At 40.7% G+C, this 19,761-nt stretch overlaps 1 long non-coding RNA gene across 3 annotated transcripts in view; it reads left to right on the top strand.

The window, feature by feature from the left end:
* The first annotated feature begins 5,169 nt into the window (after window positions 1-5,169).
* The window catches only part of LOC141284834 (uncharacterized), a 46,589-nt gene continuing 31,997 nt past the window's right edge, over window positions 5,170-19,761 (top strand). For all 3 annotated transcript variants that reach the window (XR_012338498.1, XR_012338500.1, XR_012338499.1), the window contains exons 1-2: window positions 5,170-5,943; window positions 8,135-8,199. This is a non-coding gene — a long non-coding RNA (uncharacterized lncRNA). The remainder of the gene's footprint in view (window positions 5,944-8,134; window positions 8,200-19,761) is intronic.

Raw genomic sequence — 19,761 nt, 5'->3', positions numbered from 1 at the left:
GCGTGTGTCTGTAGCCGGCGCAGGAAAGAATGAGCCACTGCAGAGGCACGGGACGAGTGAGAGGGAGAGAGAGAAAGACGGAGAGAAATAAGGGAGGGCGGGAGAGTGTATGAGGTGGGGATGGGTGTGTGTTGTGGGGGGGGGGGGTTTGTCTTTTAGACTAATCACATCTGTGGAGATCATAAAACCTTCAGTGTGTCCCGTTATAGTCCGTGCCTGTTAGCATGGGGATTTTTTCTTTCTGCCCCTATTTGTTTTTGTATTGGTGTATGACTGTATGATTTCTTCAGTTCAGTATGTTCTATTCTTGTTATTCTACTTTTACTGCTGCCTTCTGTGTTTTGCCTTCCTACTTTTGTGCTCTAAATTTGTTGCACTACCCACAAAAGTATTGTATTGCTCAGAGGTTGCTCTTTCACATCTCCAGAGCAAGGTCAGAAATTAAAGATGACACGGGGCAAAATCTGCAATAAATGTGACAAAAACGTCCCAGATATTTAAAATGTAGGATCCTAAATGCCTTTATATCATTTGATATATTCCAGTTTTCATCTTCGAGTTGCATTTTAAGCCTGTTTTGTTGTGGGCCTCATATTTTGCAACAAATACAAGTCAGACAAAATACAAGTGCTTTTAAAATAATTATGTGACTTAAATCACATTCATACTTTGATGTAATCATTATTTACAATTTAAAAAATGGCCTTTTTTACTGGAAAGAAAGACAAATATACTAGTTAAAAAATTTTGCATTTATGTTTGTGAATTGAACTAGTGCATTTCGTTCATAATAGAAAAATAAAATGCTTGGAATTTGAAAATAATTAAATAATAGAAACAGATATCCTTTAATCTAGGGCCAACATGATCTCATGACGAAAACGTACCTGGATATTTCTGATAATTCTCAGGAGTGTTTGCCTGCAATATTTCTTCTAGAATTCCATCAGAGGAATTGAAATAGACTCAAATTGTCATTATAGAGTAATATCAAGGAGTTAGTAAATTACCAGGGATAGCATAGCCTAGATATTTTAAAATCTTTGGCACCTAGGCAAATCTGAAGATAATTTGAGACATTGTTGAGACCTCCTGTGAAACTTTTTTCTTCCCAATTGGAGAAACATTTGTGAAGACATTTGAGTTGCAGGACATAAGAAAAGTCTTCATTTAATCTCATTGCTATCTAGGAATAATAATTATTTAAAAAACCCACCCACCCTCTCCTATGCCTGTCTACCTAATTCTGCCTGTTTCTGTATTTGGCGCTTAGCCAGACCTTGAGTAAAACCAACCACAAACCACCCTACAACGCAGAACCGGATAAATGATTAAGGTTCCAGGAAGAGAAGCGAGATCAAACACTCCCTAGCTTGACTGAAATACTAAATATGCATGATAAATGAAGTAATGGACACTTGTGAGTCCTGTAGTATCCCAGCTGAGCTCATTCAGGATATCAAATGTTTAATGTGCATAATTTATGATGCCGTTTTAATCTCTGTAGTAATGCATCCAAACAGTTTTGTTTTCCGTAGTGGCCATTTTAGGCTTGTAAACAAATGACTGGCTGTTTGCTCAAACCCCCCCTCTCTGTATGATACCATTTATATCCTGACCCCAAGAGTATTAAATTAGATTCAACACAAAATGCAAATTATGAATATTATTTAATATGTATTTATTAAAGAATATTATTAGAGCACATAAATATAAAAAATATATATATTTAAATTATTTATTATTTTATTTTTCTAGCATTCAATTTATCTTATTAGGTCAATAGCTATTGCATATTTTAACTGAACAAATGATTGGATTTCCCCTATTAAATTTATGATTAGTCATGTCCTTTTTTTATCAAACATACCACAAGCTCCATACTAAAGCCCAAGAAAATGTTGAGTTCAGCATTCTGTTGCCACAGCTTCAGATGACACGCTCACAGACCGCAGTCTTTTCATTGACCGCCTCATGCATAATGTACACAAACATAGCAAAAGCTGGTTGAAATCTCTAGCTCTGATTGGCTGAATGGTGTGCAAAATCTGTAAGTTCATTATGTTATAATAGTACATTAATGTTTGTAATTTGGGTGCCATCCAATGCTCGAGGCACTAAGTACCAAGTATTCTAGACATTTATGAGCTAAATACATATTGTGCATTGTGAAATATAGGCATTTATTTAATTACAGAATTTTTAATCAAATTTAAATTTATTTTAGCCATTGTTAAAGGCTGCATAAAAACGTAATGGCCTGTGGTTGGTTGCTATTGAAGTGTTCCTATTGATCTTGGTGGTTCTTCTCCAGAACGTCATCGGCAAAGTAGAAACAGATGTTATTCAGCTAAAAAGCCTGGCTTACTGAGTCTAAGCAATCTGAAATGTGCTATCCCATAGATTATTTGATTATTTATGTCTCATCTCTCCAGAATTGTAACAATTGAATTGAACGGTAAATGAGCCAGCAGTGCAGCCGTTAAAAGGGAAAGCTTAATATGGGGAAGTGGTCTGGGACCCTTGTGGTCAGAGTTTTATAGACATGACACTTGGCTAGTCATTCAAGATATATGTGGTTTATCTAGACGTACCATAACATAACAGTTATGATGCACCTGTCAAATTTATAAGGCATACAACAGCCAAATATTACTGTATTGATTAGATACAACTTATCAAGCAGAGTGTTGTCTGCAAATGTTAGGTGTTCAACCCGATCTCATGGCAATTGGTGGCTAATATGTATGAATTCGCACAACCTCACTCGTACATATTCATACAATTTTTGCTAAATGGTACGGATTTTATGAGTTCCCTAATTCGTATGAATTTGTACGGCTGATCTACCCCTAACCTCACCCCTAAATTTAACTGTCACTGGGGTCTAGACAAATCATACAAAATCGTATGAGTGAGGTCATATGGACTTGTACGAATTAGCCACCTTGTAAAATACAAATTGGACGTAAGATAGCACTGTTGTGTCCAAATAGTTTTTGACTTCATTTTTCTGTGTATTCAACGTAGGCTCATTGGAAATACGTGCCTCTACTGTATATGCATTTCTGAAAAAGTGAAGAAAAAAATGATTTGATCCCTTGCTGATTTTGTACGTTTACCCGCCGCTTCCCCAGTATATAATTTTAATGGTACATTTATTTGAACAGTGAGAGACAGAACAACAACAACGGCTTCCCCAGTATATAATTTTAATGGTACATTTATTTGAACAGTGAGAGACAGAACAACAACAACAACAACAACAAATCAAGAAAAACATATTTCAAAAGTTTTAAATTGATTTGCATTTTAATGAGTAAAATAAATATTTGACTCCTTCGCAAAACATTATTTAGTTGACTTGGTCACTTAGTGGCAAAAACCTTGTTGGCAAACGCAGAAGTCAGATGTTTCTTGTAGTTGGGCACCAGGTTTTCACATCTCAGGAGGGATTTTGTCCCACTCCTCTTCGCAGGTCCTCTCCAAGTCATTAAGGTTTTTGGCAACTCGAACCTTCAGCTCCCTCCACTGATTTTCTATGGGATTAAGACTGGCTAGAGGCCACTCCAGGACCTTAATGTGCTTCCTCTTGAGCCACTCCTTTGTTGCTTTGGCCATGTGTTTTGGGTCATTGTCATGTTGGAACACCCATCCACGACCCATTTTCAATGCCCTGGCTGAGGGAAAGAGGTTCTCACCCAAGATTTGATGGTACATGGTCCCGTCCATCGTCCCTTTGATGCGGTGCAGTTTTCTTGCCCTTTAAGCAAAAAAAAAAAAAAAAACACCCCCAAAGCATAATGTTTCCACCTCCATGTTTGATGGCGGGGATGGTGTTCTTGGGGTCATAGGCAGCATTCCTTCTCCTCCAAACACAGTGAGTTGAGTTGATGCCAAAGAGCTCGATTTTGGTCTCATCTGACCACAATACTTTCACCCAGTTCTGCTCTGAATCATTCGGATGTTTATTGGCAAACTTCAGATAGGCCTGTAAATGTGCTTTCTTGAGCAGGGGGACCTTGTTGTCAGTACTTCATAACATAGTGTGTTACCAATTGTTTTCTTGGTGACTATGGTCCCAGCTACCTTGAGATTATTGACAAGATCCTCCCGTGTAGTTCTGAGCTAATTCCTCACCGTTCTCAATTATCATTGAAAGTCCACGAGGTGAGATCTTGCATGGAGCCCCAGACCGAGGGAGATGACAGTTATTTTGTGTTTCTTTCATTTGCGAATAATCCACACCAACTGTTGTCACCTTCTCACCAAGCTGCTTGGCGAAGGTCTTATAGCCCATTCCAGCCTTGTGTAGGTCTACAGTCTTGTCCCTGACTCCTTGGATAGCTCTTTGGTCTTGGTCATGGTGGAGAGTTTGGAATCTGACTGATTAATTGCTTCTGTGGGCAGGTGTCTTTTATACAGGTAACAAACTGAGATTAGGAGCACTCCCTTTAACAGAGTGCTCATAATCTCAGCTCATGACCCGTATAAAAGAAACCTGGGAGCCAGAAATTATTCTGATTGATTGATTTCTGAAATACTTATTTAATTTATTTATTGCATTTTTGTGGATTTTTTGTTGTCTCACTGTTAAAATTAACATACCATTAAAGTAATAGACTGATTTCTTTGTCAATGGGTAAACATACAAAATCAGCAGGGGATCAAATACATTTTGGACATGTGATTGGTTTATATGATTGTCTGGAAAAGATACATATATATTTTGTTTCTGATGACTGTGATTAAATCTTTAGGCCTGATCGTGGGGAACATTTGCTGATGAACAGCGCCGTCGCTTGATGCAGATGTGATACCAAAAAGAGACAGCAGATGTTTCACAGACACCTGATCCAAACAGAGACGTTTACTCACACGCACACACACAGATATCTGACTGACAGAACTGTGTGGGCCGTTGTGATTTATAGGATAGCACTCGATATCAACCCCCTGTGGTCACACTCTTGTACACACACACACACACACACACACATTTAGGACAATGTGACCTTGGGAGTCCATAACACAGCATATGTGTGTGTGCTTATGCAGGGTGGAGTATCAGAGAGAGAGAGAGAGAGAGAGAGAGAGAGAGCAATTCCCATAATGCAATCTACTGTATAGAACCAGTAAGAACGAAAGAGAGAGAGCGAAAGAGAGAGACCCACTCACAGTTGAAGAATGGAGGAAGGCATTAACAAGACCGAGTTTGGGACACTTTGGAGGAAGAAACACAACCATGGGCTTCGAACAGAGATTTACTACGCATAGTAAGGGATAAGAGAAGAATATTTTATTAAGGTGACTTTGATATGGATGGATTTCATTTGGAAGTCAGATATGGGACGCCACACGTCAAACTAATGATATGCAAGTACTGGAAAGCGTGAAATGTTGAAACAACGGTGATTGCAAAGATGCTGGACTCCCCTGGACTGCGCCAGCGAGGGGAGCATGATGTTGCAAAACTTAGCCAGAAGGGAAAGGCAGAGAGGAATGGAGGGGAGGGGTGGAGGATGAGGAGAGGTGTGGAGGACAGCAGGAGGAGGGAGAAAGCGAGCCGGAGAGGTAGAAAGCGAGAGAGTCTCTGCATTTCAAGTGCTTAACAGTGACCTTAGAATCTCCCTCTTCAGTCTCTCTCACTCTCTCACTCTGCATTAAAGTACAATGCTGCAGTTCTTCAGACCTTTATCGTCCCGGGACCAACTACAAGAGTGTCTGCAGGAGGATGCAGCCCCCTCCCTACTTCTGTTTCTCTCTTCCTCCCTCTTTTTCTACAACTTTATGATGCGTGGACGATGAACAGTGACGCTGAGGCCTGAGAGCAGAGGAGAAGTTTGGGCTTGTGGGCAGGATGGGTTTTGCAGGACGGGGTTGCCCTTTAAAATTGGTTTGAATTGAAGAACGAAGACTTCTCGTTTCATGGTTCATTACTTGGTAAGTACAGTCATTTTATCTAGTTGTACTTTGAATGTATGCGTATGGATCTCTTTAAACTCACTTCACTGATATTGATGTCTGTACATTTTTTTATTTTAGTTTATATTATTTATGGCAGTGGTGTAAAAAGTGTCAGTAGTGTGGTTGTTTCTTCAAGAACTATTTGTTCCTGATCCGATACTTAAGTGACTTGTTGGTGTAACTTAGAGTAGTCGGGTTGATTTAGTAATTTAATTAAAATTGGATTGATTTTAGATGTTACCACATGAAGCACATTTTTAGGTTTGCTCAGAAAACGTATAATCTGAAGATATAGTACATTTTTATACACACTCAAGACAATTCATGGGCAAATTTAGCAATACAAAAAAGCTTGTCAGCATTAGTAATTAAAAAAGGTTATAATATGTGACCCTGGACTACAAAACCAGTGATAATTCAGTTTTAATTGATATGTATACATGTATGTTGGCTGAGAGACAACTATTTGAAAATATGGAATCTGAGGGTGCAAAATAAAAAAAATATTGAGTAAATCACCGTTACATTTTTAAATCACCAATGCATATTGCTAATCAAAAATTAAGTTTTGATATATTTATGGTAGGAAATGAACATAATATATTCATGGAACATGATCTTTACTTAATATCCTAATGATTTTTGCCATAAAAGAAAAATTTATAATTTTGACCCATACAGTGTATTTTTGGCTATTGCTACAAATATACCCGTGTTACTTATGGCTGGTTTTGTGGTCCAGGGTCACATATACATTTTCTTAAACCAAACACATGCAGTATGATGTTATAAACTTGTCTTGGAAAATTAGATAGGAGATTGCATTGTGTATTATTAAAACTCTCATGAAGTTAAATCCATTTTATGTCTAAATGTTATGTCCCCCTCTCAAAAATTATTATCTTCTGTTTTTATTTTAATTACTAGTCTTCTATTGGCAGCTGACAACAGGGTAACTGTTAAATATAATTCTGAAAAGTTTTTTTGCACAATTATTTGTTCACTCACTGTTTAGGTATAACTTTTAATTTGTTCATAATATCAGTAAAATATATTAAAATAATATACTCTACAGTATAGATTGAATGCATTAAATGAGTTTTGTTGGTATGAGTTAATTGTATTTAAATAATATTTTTGACTTGAATAAAACCAATTTATTTAGATCTTACCATTTTTTAGGTTACCATTTATTTCAGTCTAGACAAGCCTCAAAAGGTAATTTCTATCTGCTCATAAAATGGCAGAAACTTCCCTGAAATTCCCTGAAAAAAAAAAAAACAGCATTCATTCTTAAAAAAGCATTGCTGAACCATTACTAAATTTACTTTTGCACATGGACTGTAGATGTGTTATCAAAGAGAAGGAAGTTAGAATGAGGAACCCCTATGGAAACAGTAAATATGAGAAGTATTGACTTGACAGTTTTTAGATTAATTGACATTAAATGACAAAATGTGTATATTTGAGGAATATATGAAAGAATACAAGAATTATAAGGAAATGGTCGCATTTGTGTATTCTAGATCTGACTAATTGCAGCGCGATTGATTAGCTGAAGGGTTTTTGCACCAGATGTTTGAAATTACATCTGTCTTGCTGACTCACTGCTGTAGCAGTACATATTGAAAAAAATCAACATTAAAAAAGCACAACTTTTATTAGTACTGATCTGGTACAGAGATTCACAACTCAAATGTTCTGTTTAACTGAACAAATGACTGTAGTGCTCAGCTCAGATTTGTTTGCAGATTATCACACTGCTTGATTTGTATTATTCTGAATTTTAAGTTGTTGTGTTTTTGTGGTCTAGCTGATTTTGGCACTTTGATAAATATTGTTTTATATTTGCATGCATGAGTCACCTTCACTTTTGCCTGTGCAGCAGTTTTCTCCAGCAGTAGCTGGTGTTGATCACACTGCGGAGACGCTGCTGCCCCCTCAACCCCCTCTGTCAGCTTCTCTCTGTAGAACCTATTTAAAAACACCTGCCTTGCCTACCTGCTCCAAATTTACATCTTCTGCACATTGCCAAGCACTCTTTTTGCCAACATAGTGAAAAGTAGCTCAGCTGGCTGTAACAAACTAAACATTAATCAGTATTTTCATACTGTTTTTTAATTAGTTCTACTAATATTCATTTGAACATTTAATGTTTCTTTTAAAGGAATGGGACATCTTCATTTGTTTTCCACAGAAGAAGGAAAGTCGTATGCTTTGAACATCATGATGGTGAGTAAATTAATCCCAGATAGCACACGTACATCTGCAAGATGTCTGTTAAAGATCTCTTGATCTGGAAAGCATCTGCTGTGCACAAATTTCTGACAGACGTCTTTTAGATGTCAATTTTACATACATTCTTAATCATAAACATCTTAAAGACATGTCATACAGTGTCACAAAAGTCAGTGCACCCCTCACATTTCAGTAACTGTTTTAGTATATCTTCTCAAGGGACAATACTATGAAAATTAAACTTTGATATATTTTAGAGTAGTCAATGTGCAGCTTGTATAGCAGTATAGAGTTATTTTCCCCTGAAAATTACTCAACATACAGCCATTATTGTCAAAATAGCTGGCAACAAAAGTGAGTACACCCTAAGTCAGTGGTTCTCAAACTTTGTTGGTCGCGCCCCCTTTAAACCTTTAAAAAAATCTTCCGCCCCCCCTCCCAAAAATACCTATCCCACCTAAGACTAATAAATGATTTTACTAAACTTAATGAAAAGTTAATGCTTTCTTAGTAAAAAAAAAAAAAAAAAAAAAAAAAGCTACAGGAGAAAAACACATGCAACACTTGAAATATAAAAAAATAGCACAGGGAGAATAACTGTTATTATTATAATTCTCTATGTTATTCATTTATTTATATATTTTTTGTAGGTTTCATGCTGTCCTAAGGCATAGCAGGGCTTACAGTGCTACCACATAAAAAAGTTAAAGCACAAAAAAAATATAGGAGCACCCAATTTATTTTTAGTAATGTGCCGATCTTGATTCTTCATGGCTGATTCTGATTGCAGATGTTTTACAAGCAAATGGGCTGATTCTAAAAGCCTTTTTTATATTTATTTTACGCCTTAAGCAAGGGACAGGAATTAATGAAAATATGAGTTTATTGTAAAATATAAATGAAAATATAAATGTTTATTTTCTCTATTATTAGTACAGCCATTTAGAGGCAGTCACTGCATTTTTAAAGAATCTACAGTATAAATAACAACAAATAATTGACACAGTTCTTTCTTAGTCGTGTAGACAATAAATGCAGCCATAATCAAAGTAGGCTACTCTTTCAATATTCAAAGTGCAAATAGACCGAATTTTCCCACCATGATACAGAGTTATAGACAACTATACAACTTATTATAGCCCACATACTAATAACAGCTTCGATATGTTATGTAGCCTAATTTGCGCGCATTGGGGAGTCGCTCTGTAAACTGGGGTATTACCATTGCGGTAACACTTTCTATGAAGCCCGTATTTATAATACATTATAAGGGTATTCTTAAGGCATTATAATGAATGCATAATGCATTATAAAAAACCTTATAATATGTTATATCATCTCATGAGTATTCATAAGAACAGTTTTAATGTATTATAATTTTTACTTTTTTGTGGTTATAGCTTTTAAGAGAATGATTACCTCCTCATAGTTATAACATATTTTAAGTCTCATATCTTGCCATGTTTCTCATGTCACTTTACTTAAAACATACAAAGACCACTTATAAGTAATTATAATAATATTTCCCAAAGAACCCTAAGATCAGGTATCAGTTTAGATAAATGTGTAATATGAACAGTTTGATGATTTTGATGGTACCCTTCAGACAGATTTTGATAAGTAACTCTGCAACTGCATGTCAGCTAGAAGTAATTATTATTATGCTGAATATACAGTATGCTAACACTAAATTTCGATGTTTCCCCAAAAGACAAACTGTTATGTTATATTATAAGTAACTTTGTAAGTATGTGAACATTCTACCTAGCCCAACCATAACCTAAGTCTACTAATACTCAAAGGAGTGTTAGTTGGCATGTAGTTAGAAAGTTTAAGCTTATAGTCAATAGACTTAGGGGACCATCAAAATAAAACATAATATAATGTAAAAAATAAATTTAATATGATATAGTCCATTATAAATTAAGAAGATTTAATATGCCGTTCATTGTGTGTTATAAATTATCATAATCTTAAAAGTTATAACCTCAAATACTCAAGTATTATAATGTATTATAATTGTTGTTATTATTATTCACGAGATGGTATAACATATTATAAGGTTTCTTATAATGCATTATGCATTTATTATAATGCCTTAGAAATGCCCTTATAATGTGTTATAAATAGGGGCTTCATAGAAAGTGTTACCAAAATTGGTTTTGAATGCACTTGCGCGTTTTACTTTCGGTTTCATTTTAACGATCGCGCGAATCAGCGGCGCTGAGCGTGCATTCTACAATACAAGACATTACTTTTTACAAAACCATTTGGAAGTGGGAGGACACAAACAGGATTTTGAAAAGCCCCAAGTGGAAATTACGCCCCTGCATGAGCTGAACTCTGCCGCTGAGTTATCATTTGTGAATGTATGCCGATTTGTACAGTATACCGAGACTGAGGCGCCAGAATGCCGCAGTTCAGCGGAGCGCAGTGTCAGAGACATCTCTGCTGGACGCGACAAAGTTGCAAATAATATTAACTTTGAAGCCCTGCATTGAGCTTTTGAATGACCAGCACCTGCCTGGGTCTGTGCGAATTCATCTATGGTTTTCTCTTTTCTTTCACACACCGATCCATCTCCCGTTCGTTACGTCCTTTGGCTGTTTACGTTTTTATATTTATTTTTCTGCTGATGGCCCGCGCCCCCCCTGCAACTCGTGCGCTCCCCCTGGCGGGCGCGCCCCCCACTTTGAGAACCACTGCCCTAAGTGAACTTGTCCAGAGTATCAATATATTGTGTTAGCACCATTGTTATCTGGCACTGCCTTAATCATCCTGGACATGGAATTGACCGGAGCTGCACAGGCTGTTGCTGGGATCCTCTTCCACTCCTCACAGAGCTGCTAGACACATGGTGCTTCTCCACCTTACACTTGAGGAGGCCCCACAGGTGCTTAATAGGGTTCAGGTCTGGAGACATACCTGGCCACCTCATCACCTTCAGCTTTCACAGCAAGACAGTTGTTATTTTGGTGGTGTGTTTGGGATCGTTATCATGTTGGAAAACTCTCCTAGGTTACATATGTAACCCTTGTTCCCCTAGGGAATGAGAGCTGCATCCGAAAATGCTATGGGGAACGTCTTCAGCGTGACACGTGTCGATGACGTCAGACCAGGAAGCTATAAAAGCACATGGGCACAAACGATCGGCAGCTTCTGATTGGCTGAAGCAGCGCGACGCAGAGGTGCCGGAAGTATGGCTTTGAGACGCAGCTCTCGTTCCCTAGGGGAACTAGGGTTACATACGTAACCTAGGAGAGTTCCCCTGCGAGAACTCAAGCTGCGTCCGAAAACGCTATGGGGAACGATATGCCCACACCGCCAGACTTGCAAGCCTCTGCTTAGGGCAGGGGTCTCAAACTCGCGGCTCACGGGCCAATTGATAGTTTGTGGCCCCCGCATTAATATGAAAGTTTAATGTTACTGCGGCCCGCGAGTTTGATATGTATGGCACTTTACAGTGTTGTGTGCGGAGCTGAGCGAACCTACCAATCACGGTGGGGTATATGGCTCTTGGGGGCGGGCCGGGCTTGATGCAAGCAGAGAAACATTTCTCAATGAGTGAAAGTTACAGCAGCGTTGCCATGGAGTGTTTTCTTCCATGCCTGGCTGGCTGCCTCGTTTCTATTGGGCACACGCAGACATTTGTCCCAGCGCGCTGCGTTCACAACACTTCAAAAAAAAAGTTTTTTTAAGTTGCTGCCCAGCGGGACATTATACGACGTAGGCCTATATACGTTACGTATATATATAAAAAAAATAATAATAATATATATATATTAGGGCTGCAACAACTACAACAACAACGATTCTCATTAGCGATTAATCGGGTCCACCCACAGTGCACGTACAACTTCAGAGGATTACGTCAAATTAAAGCACCGAATGGGCGTAAATCCCGGGGGGAAGGAGGGGACATCCCCCCCCCCCTCTAAAAAAAAATTGATGCAAAAAAAAACAAAAAAATCGCACTGTCTATTGTGAAAAATATATGTATGCATACCTAAAATACTCATGTAAGTAGAAAAAATGGCTTTAGAAACAGCTGAGTTCCCCCTCCCCTTCCTCACAGTGGTTTGGCCCACTGTCTGCTCTACACACCCGAGTCAGGTGTGTGGCTGCGGCTCAATTAATGTAAGTAGTGTATTTTATTCACTTTAAGATAAAGTGATTCTCTTTAATGTAGTTGATGCAGACTCATTAATAAATTAGTTACGGCAAAAATGCTGATTACCGATGTAATTTTCCATGAATCTGCTATATTATCGATTAAAATATTACTTATCTAGTTAACATTAGCTTGTTTACCATAGCTTGTTGCATAATGCACTGCAAGATGCCAAAGTCGTTTCCCATGCATTGTTTTATTTGTGACGACTTGGCATAATGTTAACTTAACATTAACGGCCACAATTAGAATAACACAATTAACGGAGGCCAGCTATAGGTGCTGTGCACCTCAAGAGATAAACTAGCGAGCAATGTTAGTGGGTGCAGCCTTTAGCCTCTGTGCCGTCGACCCGGGTTCGAGACCCGCTCGTCGCGAGTGTGATGAGTTTCAATTAGCTGTGCATTTACTAAATGAGCACTGTGTTAAGTCCGAACTGACCTCACTTTAAATTCAATTTTAAACCTTTTTTTTTAATTCCTTGTTTTTATTGTTGTGTATCTTTATACGTACAATTTGACTGTATTATTTTGTGTCCCCTTCAAAAATTGCTCATGAGAAATTTTATATTTATTGTCCCCCCTACTGTTAAATGAAATTTACGCCCATGCGAATGACGCATTTCTATAGACAAAATGCATCTAAAAATAGTGGAGGAAACAGGCTGAGATGCTGCAGGAGAGTTACGTGATCCAAGCTGCCCAAAACATGAGAACTCCTTATTTTAAACTTGAAGCTAATAGCGTAATGGCTTGCCCTGTGAGGCGCTTTTACAGATAAGTTTGCATCCTCAGCATGAAAACTTTCAGTTTACGGTCATATCATTATCTTTAGATGTCACATTTTCACACAAGCATTTCCATTTATGCATAAAAGTCCATTCTGAAAGTCTTTGTTAAGTTTAAATCTTTACTGAATGAGCATGTCAGACTGGATCACTCTTACCTTTATGAACAAAAATAAAGTTTCACAGGGCGCTGGCACCTCCATGTCCTGCAAAGCTTTCACTCTCCACATGGATATGCGCGTAATAGCACACATTTATCTTGGTTAAATGATTAAACTAATATTGTGATATGCTTTAAGTTTTTTTTTTTATATCTATGGATTTTAATTTAAATTGTGATGACTTGAGAAGGCTAAATTGATCTGTCTGCTGCTGGCAGCTTGGTTGTTACTTTAAAAAACAAAAACTTGAATTTCACAAACAAAATGTGTTCCAAATATATTTCTAAATTAACTTTATAAACTAAAGAAACAAAAATAAATGTAATTACTTTGCTATTAAAAACAGCAGCTGTGTAATGAGGAAGAGAAAGAGAACTCGGCCAGTAATTCTGATGAGCTGTCGAGGTTGAATTTTTGCAACGAATGTTTGTTTAATAGCCTATTTAACACTTATTTAGGCTACTTTCTTATTTAAATGTATTATTTCTTTGATTTATTTTAGCGTTTTGTAGGTTGCTTGTTCACCGACGGAATTGCTAAAATAAACACGCACGTTTGTTAATAATGTTTGAGCCTCATTTATTTTGAGTTTCAATATAAAAACACTGCACCACCGGCGGTAGTTGTAGTAGTTGGCCCTATACTTTACAGTTCCTACGTGCACTACATGTATTTTAAATCTAAATTTAACATTCAACGACAGATGTTTCAGAACAATGAATGTTTTTGCGCTGAGTATTAATTGTCTCCCTGTCTGTAATAAATTTACTTTAAATTATTACTTCACTACTATAAAACAAAATAATTCAAATCGAAAAGAAAACTCTTTCATTAGCTATAGGCCTAATCCATAAAGATACATTTAGGCATAAAAAGCACGTCCAGTGAGCAGATGCCGAGTCAGGATCGTCAACTTCATCTTTGCGACACTGACTAAATAATTAAAATAATTCGAAGAGGAAGCGCTGCCGGGTCTCTAGCAGCAAGGAGTAGGCAAGAGAAGCCATGTTCAGAACAACAGTTCACATTCTTCAATGTTTCATTCATGTTCAGAAGAAGGTTAAAGGTTAAAGAACTGTTAATACGGACTTTTGAATCTGAATACAGCAGATATAGAAGACTGAAAAAACCACATATAGTCGCTGACTAACGAAATCTATTATTATTATTGTTACTATTATTTTCATTATTATTATTATTATTATTATTATTATTATTATTATTATTATTAATAAGTACTGATTTATTTATTTATTTTCTTATTAATTCTTAATTTAGTTATTTTTTCATCTTATTTTGTGTTAAAAAATAAAAATAAAGAGATTTGAGAAGATTGGAATTTTTTTAACAAAGCTTTTCTTGTGGAAAACCTGATGCGGCCCAGCCTCACCTAGACTCTGCCTCCAGCGTCCCCCAGGTAAATTGAGTTTGAGACCCCTGGCTTAGGGTGTCCAAGAACCACTAGAGCGAGAGGACGGCGGAGCCTGGAGTGGCCCGAATGTCTAGGCCATAAACCTTGACGAAAGTAAAGAGGCGTGGACCAACCCGCAGCGTTACAGATGTCGGACAGGGAAACGCCCGACAAAAAGGCCTTAGAGGCAGCCATACTCCTAGTGGAGTGAGCCTTGATCCCCAAAGGAGAGGGGAGGTCAGAGGACTCATAAGCTATAGAGATGGCCTCAACTATCCATCTACTAAGGGTCTGCTTAGAGGCGGGGAGCCCTGTCTTATGAGGACCGTAGCATACAAGCAATTGGTCAGACTTTCTCCACAGGGCAGCTCTGTGGATGTATGCGTCCAGTGCTCGCACTGGACACACACAATTAAGCTTCTCTTGGTCTGAGTCCTGAAATGGAGGAGGACAGAAGGCTTCTAGCATGACAGGCCGTGGCGTAGAGGAGGGAACTTTAGAAACATACACAAGTCTATGGTAAATGAAAGCATTGGTCATGCCAGGGGCAAATTCCAGAAAAGAAGGGGCCACAGAAAGGGCCTGAAGATCACCCACTCTCTTGAGTGAGGAAATAGCAAGGAGGAAGACAGTTTTTAGTGTCAACACTCCAGAAGGTATTTCTTCGATAGGTTCGAAGGGAGGTTTGCACATAGCCTACAGGACCACGGCCAGGTCCCACGGGGGAACCCTAGAGCGAGCTGAAGGCCTCAGTGCACCTCGGAGGAAACGGACTACCAGGGGATCTCTACCCAAAGGACGATCCACCATAGGGTCGTGGAAAGCAGATATTGCCGCCATGTAAACCTTCAGGGTTGAATGGGCTAGCCCAGCAGTCAAGCGCTCTTGCAGAAACCCTAGTACTGAACCAGCTGGGCAGTGAACTGGGTCAAGCTGATGAGCACTGCACCAAGAAGTGAACAATTTCCACTTAAAGGCATATAGTTTCCTCATGGAAGGAGTTCTGGATTGAAGAATGGTCTCTACAACCTCAGCTGAGAGACCTGAAGCTAGTAGTTGTGCCCTCTCAGGGGCCACACCCACAGCTTCCACAACTCTGGGCGGGGGTGAAAGATTGTACCCCCTGTGAGTGTTACAGTGAGTGACCTGCCTTCTCTGACTCTCCTGACTGCAGAAAGGATTGACTCGATACGAGCAGGGAACATTCATGCCTGCATTGTGGTCGAATCCCAAACCACGCCTAGATAAGTAGTTCTCTGAACTGGAGATAGCACACTTTTCTTGGCGTTTAGTCGTAACCCCAACTCTTTCATGTGAGCTAGCACAGCATCTCGATGTTGTGCTGCCATGAGCTCTGACTGGGCCAAAATCAGCCAGTTGTCGATATAGTTCAGGATGCGAATGCCCTGGAGCCTCAGCTTCACGAGGGCGGCATCCATGCATTTGTTGAAAGTGCGGAGTGAGAGAGCCAGACCGAAAGGAAGAACCTGATATTGGTAAGCTTCGCCCCCAAAAGCGAACCTCAGGAACTTCCTGTGCTGAGGAAGGATGGAGATATGGAAGTATGCGTCTTTGAGATCTATGGTGACAAACCAGTCCTCGGACTTGATATGTTGAACGACCTGTTTTATGGTCAACGTTTTGAACGCTAGGCACATAACTGCGCGGTTCAGAACTCTGAGATCTAGAATAGGACGCAACCCCCCATCCTTCTTTGGCACTATGAAGTGCCGGCTGTAGAACCCGGATTCTCTTTAAGGAGGAGGGACCACCTCGATGGCCCCCTTCCTCAAGAGTGTTTCTACTTCTTGTTGTAATACCGGAGCCTAATACCGGAGCCTGCTCGTGTCCCACTACAGTGGGAAGAACCCCGCAAAATCAGGGTGGTGGTGCACCGAACTGGATGCTGTAACCTCTTTCTACAGTACACAAGACCCACTTTGAGACTCCTGGCAGAAGTTTCCACGCTGCTAGGTAATCTACTAAGGGAATCAGCTTCTCGAGGCTGACCTCTGGTGTTTCTAGAGTGGCTGGAGTGATGCCCTGAGGCGGATGACCGGCAGAAGTGAACCACCCCAGCCTTTTGAAGGACCCCCTTAGGGGTAGCGAGCTGTGCAGGCCCCCTGATGGAAGAGGGGAACACTGCACTGGAAGCTAGCTGGGAACCGCTGTGCTCTGGGATGGTAGCAGAGACAACAGATCGGTTCCCTGGGGGCACTGGGGAGAGATGAGGTTCCGTATGATGAGGAAAGCTCCGCTCTTCCCCAGAGGGGTGTGCCCCCTGAAGTCCTGAATTGTCAGGGCTTCTTGGCCGCGGCCTTCTTAGCCTGAAGTACGGCCCGCAGGTCCATGTTCGGCTTTGAAGGCCACGACCTAGAGTGGCCCCCACGGCCCCCTATCTGAGGGGGAGCACGGGACGCAACACTCTGCTTTTGAGTGTCCCTGTATGAGGAGGAGGGTTGTGGATGGAACTGCTCCCGTCCAGCAGCCCCATAAGACCGGCAAGGGAGATAGCGCTGGAACGCCGCCGCCTGCTTACGAGACTCCTGGAACCTCTCGACGACTGAGTTGACAGCGTCGCCGAAGAGGCCAGAAGGCTCAAGCAGGGCGTCCAGCAGGAAGACCCTGTCTCTTTCTCTTATTTCTGACAGGGTCAACCATAAATGCCTCTCTGTGGCCACCAAGGCTGCCATACACTGCCTGATGGCTTTGGCGGTCTCTTTGGTGGCACGCAGAACCAGGTCAGAGACACGACGAAGTTCGTCAATGTCATCGGCTCTGACTCGGTCTCCCTCATCCAGGTCTTTCAGCAGGTCTGCCTGGTTGCCTGGAGAACTGCCATGGTGTGCAGGCAGGAACCAGCTTGACCTGCTGCCGCGTAACCCTTGCCAATCAAAGCCGATGTGGTTCTTAGGGGCTTTGATGGCAGTGCCGGGGCCTTTAAGGACGACGCCGCTGTGGGAGACAGATAGCCAGCTAAAGGCTGTTCTACCCGGCGCATCGTCCTATAAGTGTGGAGATCGGGAAAGAAAGGCAGGCCCCGGCGTGGAGGTGGTGGAGTGGGCTTAAGGAAGCACTCGTCCAGCTTATTTCTCAGTGGCTCATGAACTTTCTCGACGGGCCAATCTAGGTTTGACTCAAGTCACCACCTCCACTAACTCCTCATACAGGGGAGACTGCGAGGGATTGTCAACAGTCTCATCGACAACCTCAGCCTCCCCTTCCTCAGAAGAGGAGAGATGAAGTGTCGAGCCTTCTCCCCGGGGGGAAGAAACCGCAGTTTCCAACCCAGATTGAAGGCTGGATCTGGAGGCTGAAGCAGAAGAAAGGGACTCGCCCGTCTCCATGCTCGTCTCCAGATCCATCTGCGAGCCCCACGATCGCAGCTGCCGCTCCGCCTCGGCGGAAGCGGGACCACAACCGCGGGGGGCAGACACGAAGGGTCCCTCCGCAAAGAGAGCCTTCCGGGAGCGAAGCGTGCGGATAGACATCCGCTCATAATGACGGCAGTCAGCCCCCTCGAGGGCTGACTCTGCATGCCTCGCTCCCAATCATGCAACAAAAAAGATTGTGTGTGTCCCCACCCATAATGAAGCGAGGGCAGGGAGGCACACACGCTCTAAACTGCTGCTTATCCCTCTTTGACATTTTTCTCTTTTTTTTTTTTTTATAGACCTGTCTCTCTCAAAATAAAGTAGTGCAAACTGGCACTGAAAAGCAGAGAGACATAGGACACACACAGAGTGCTGCTGAAAGACAGAAGCTGCCGATCGTTTGTGCCCATGTGCTTTTATAGCTTCCTGGTCTGACGTCATCGACGTCGACGTGATGACGTTTCGCTTTCCCGTTGGTCGGATTACACACGTGTTTCAGAGTGTGTCACGCTGAAGACGTTCCCCATAGCGTTTTTGGACACAACTTGAGTTCCCGCTGGGGAACTGCTGTTTTGCCTAGTTTCTGGAGGGAAGACATCATGTTCTGCTTCAGAATGTACAGTACATAATGGAATTCATGTTTCCCTCAATGAACTGCTGCTCCCCAGTACCAGCAGCACTCATGCAGCCCCATACCATGATGCTACCACCACCATGCTTGACTGTAGGTAAGACACATTTTTTTTGGCACTCCTGGGCATCGCCATACATGCTGGACACCAAACTAGTTTATCTTATAGTCTCATCAGACCACAAGACATGGTTGTCTTCAGCAAACTGTTTGCGGGGTTTCTTGTGAGCCAGCTTTAGATGAGACTTCCTTCTGGGATGACACCTATGCAAACCCACCTTGTTGCTATGCGCGGCGTATGGTCTGAGCACTGATAAGCTGACCTTCTACTTCTGCAACCTTTAAAGCAATGCTGGCAGCACTCATGCATCTGTTTTTTGAAGCAAGGTTCTGCACCTTACACACAGAATGAGTGCTCAATTTCGTTGATCGACCCTTACAAGGCCTGTTCTGAATAGAACCCATCTTGAAAAACCTCTGTATGACCCTGACCACTGTAGTGTAATTCAGTTTCAGGGTGTTACTAAACCTCTAACAGGCTTGGCCATCTTTGTGGAGAGCAACAGTTGTACTTCTCAAATCCTCAGAGATGTCTTTGCCATGAGATGCCATGTTGAACATTTAGTGGTCAGTATGAGAGAATTGTACATAAATCACCTAATTTTAATTGCTCTAATACAAGATACACAACTTTGTATGGTTCTGTCAAGCAGACAAATGTGGCTTTGCACGGTTAAACAACATACTGCTGTTATCACTTTTGTTGCCAGCTATTTTGACAATAATAGCTGTATGTTGAGTAATTTTCAGGGGACAGTAAATCTATACTGCTATACAAGATGCACATTGACTAATCTTAAATATATCCAAGTTTCATTTCTATAGTATTGTCCCTTGAGAAGACATACTAAAATGGTTGCTGAAATGTGAGGGGTGTACTCACTTTTGTGAGATGCTGTACATCTATTTGACATCTGATAGAAAACGTCCAATAGACGTATTGCATGAGCAAACACTCTAA

The sequence above is a fragment of the Garra rufa genome, chromosome 14 (assembly GCF_049309525.1).
Source record: "Garra rufa chromosome 14, GarRuf1.0, whole genome shotgun sequence".
Classification (NCBI taxonomy): Eukaryota; Metazoa; Chordata; class Actinopteri; order Cypriniformes; family Cyprinidae; genus Garra; species Garra rufa.
This window is presented reverse-complemented; position numbering and strand designations above follow the sequence as displayed.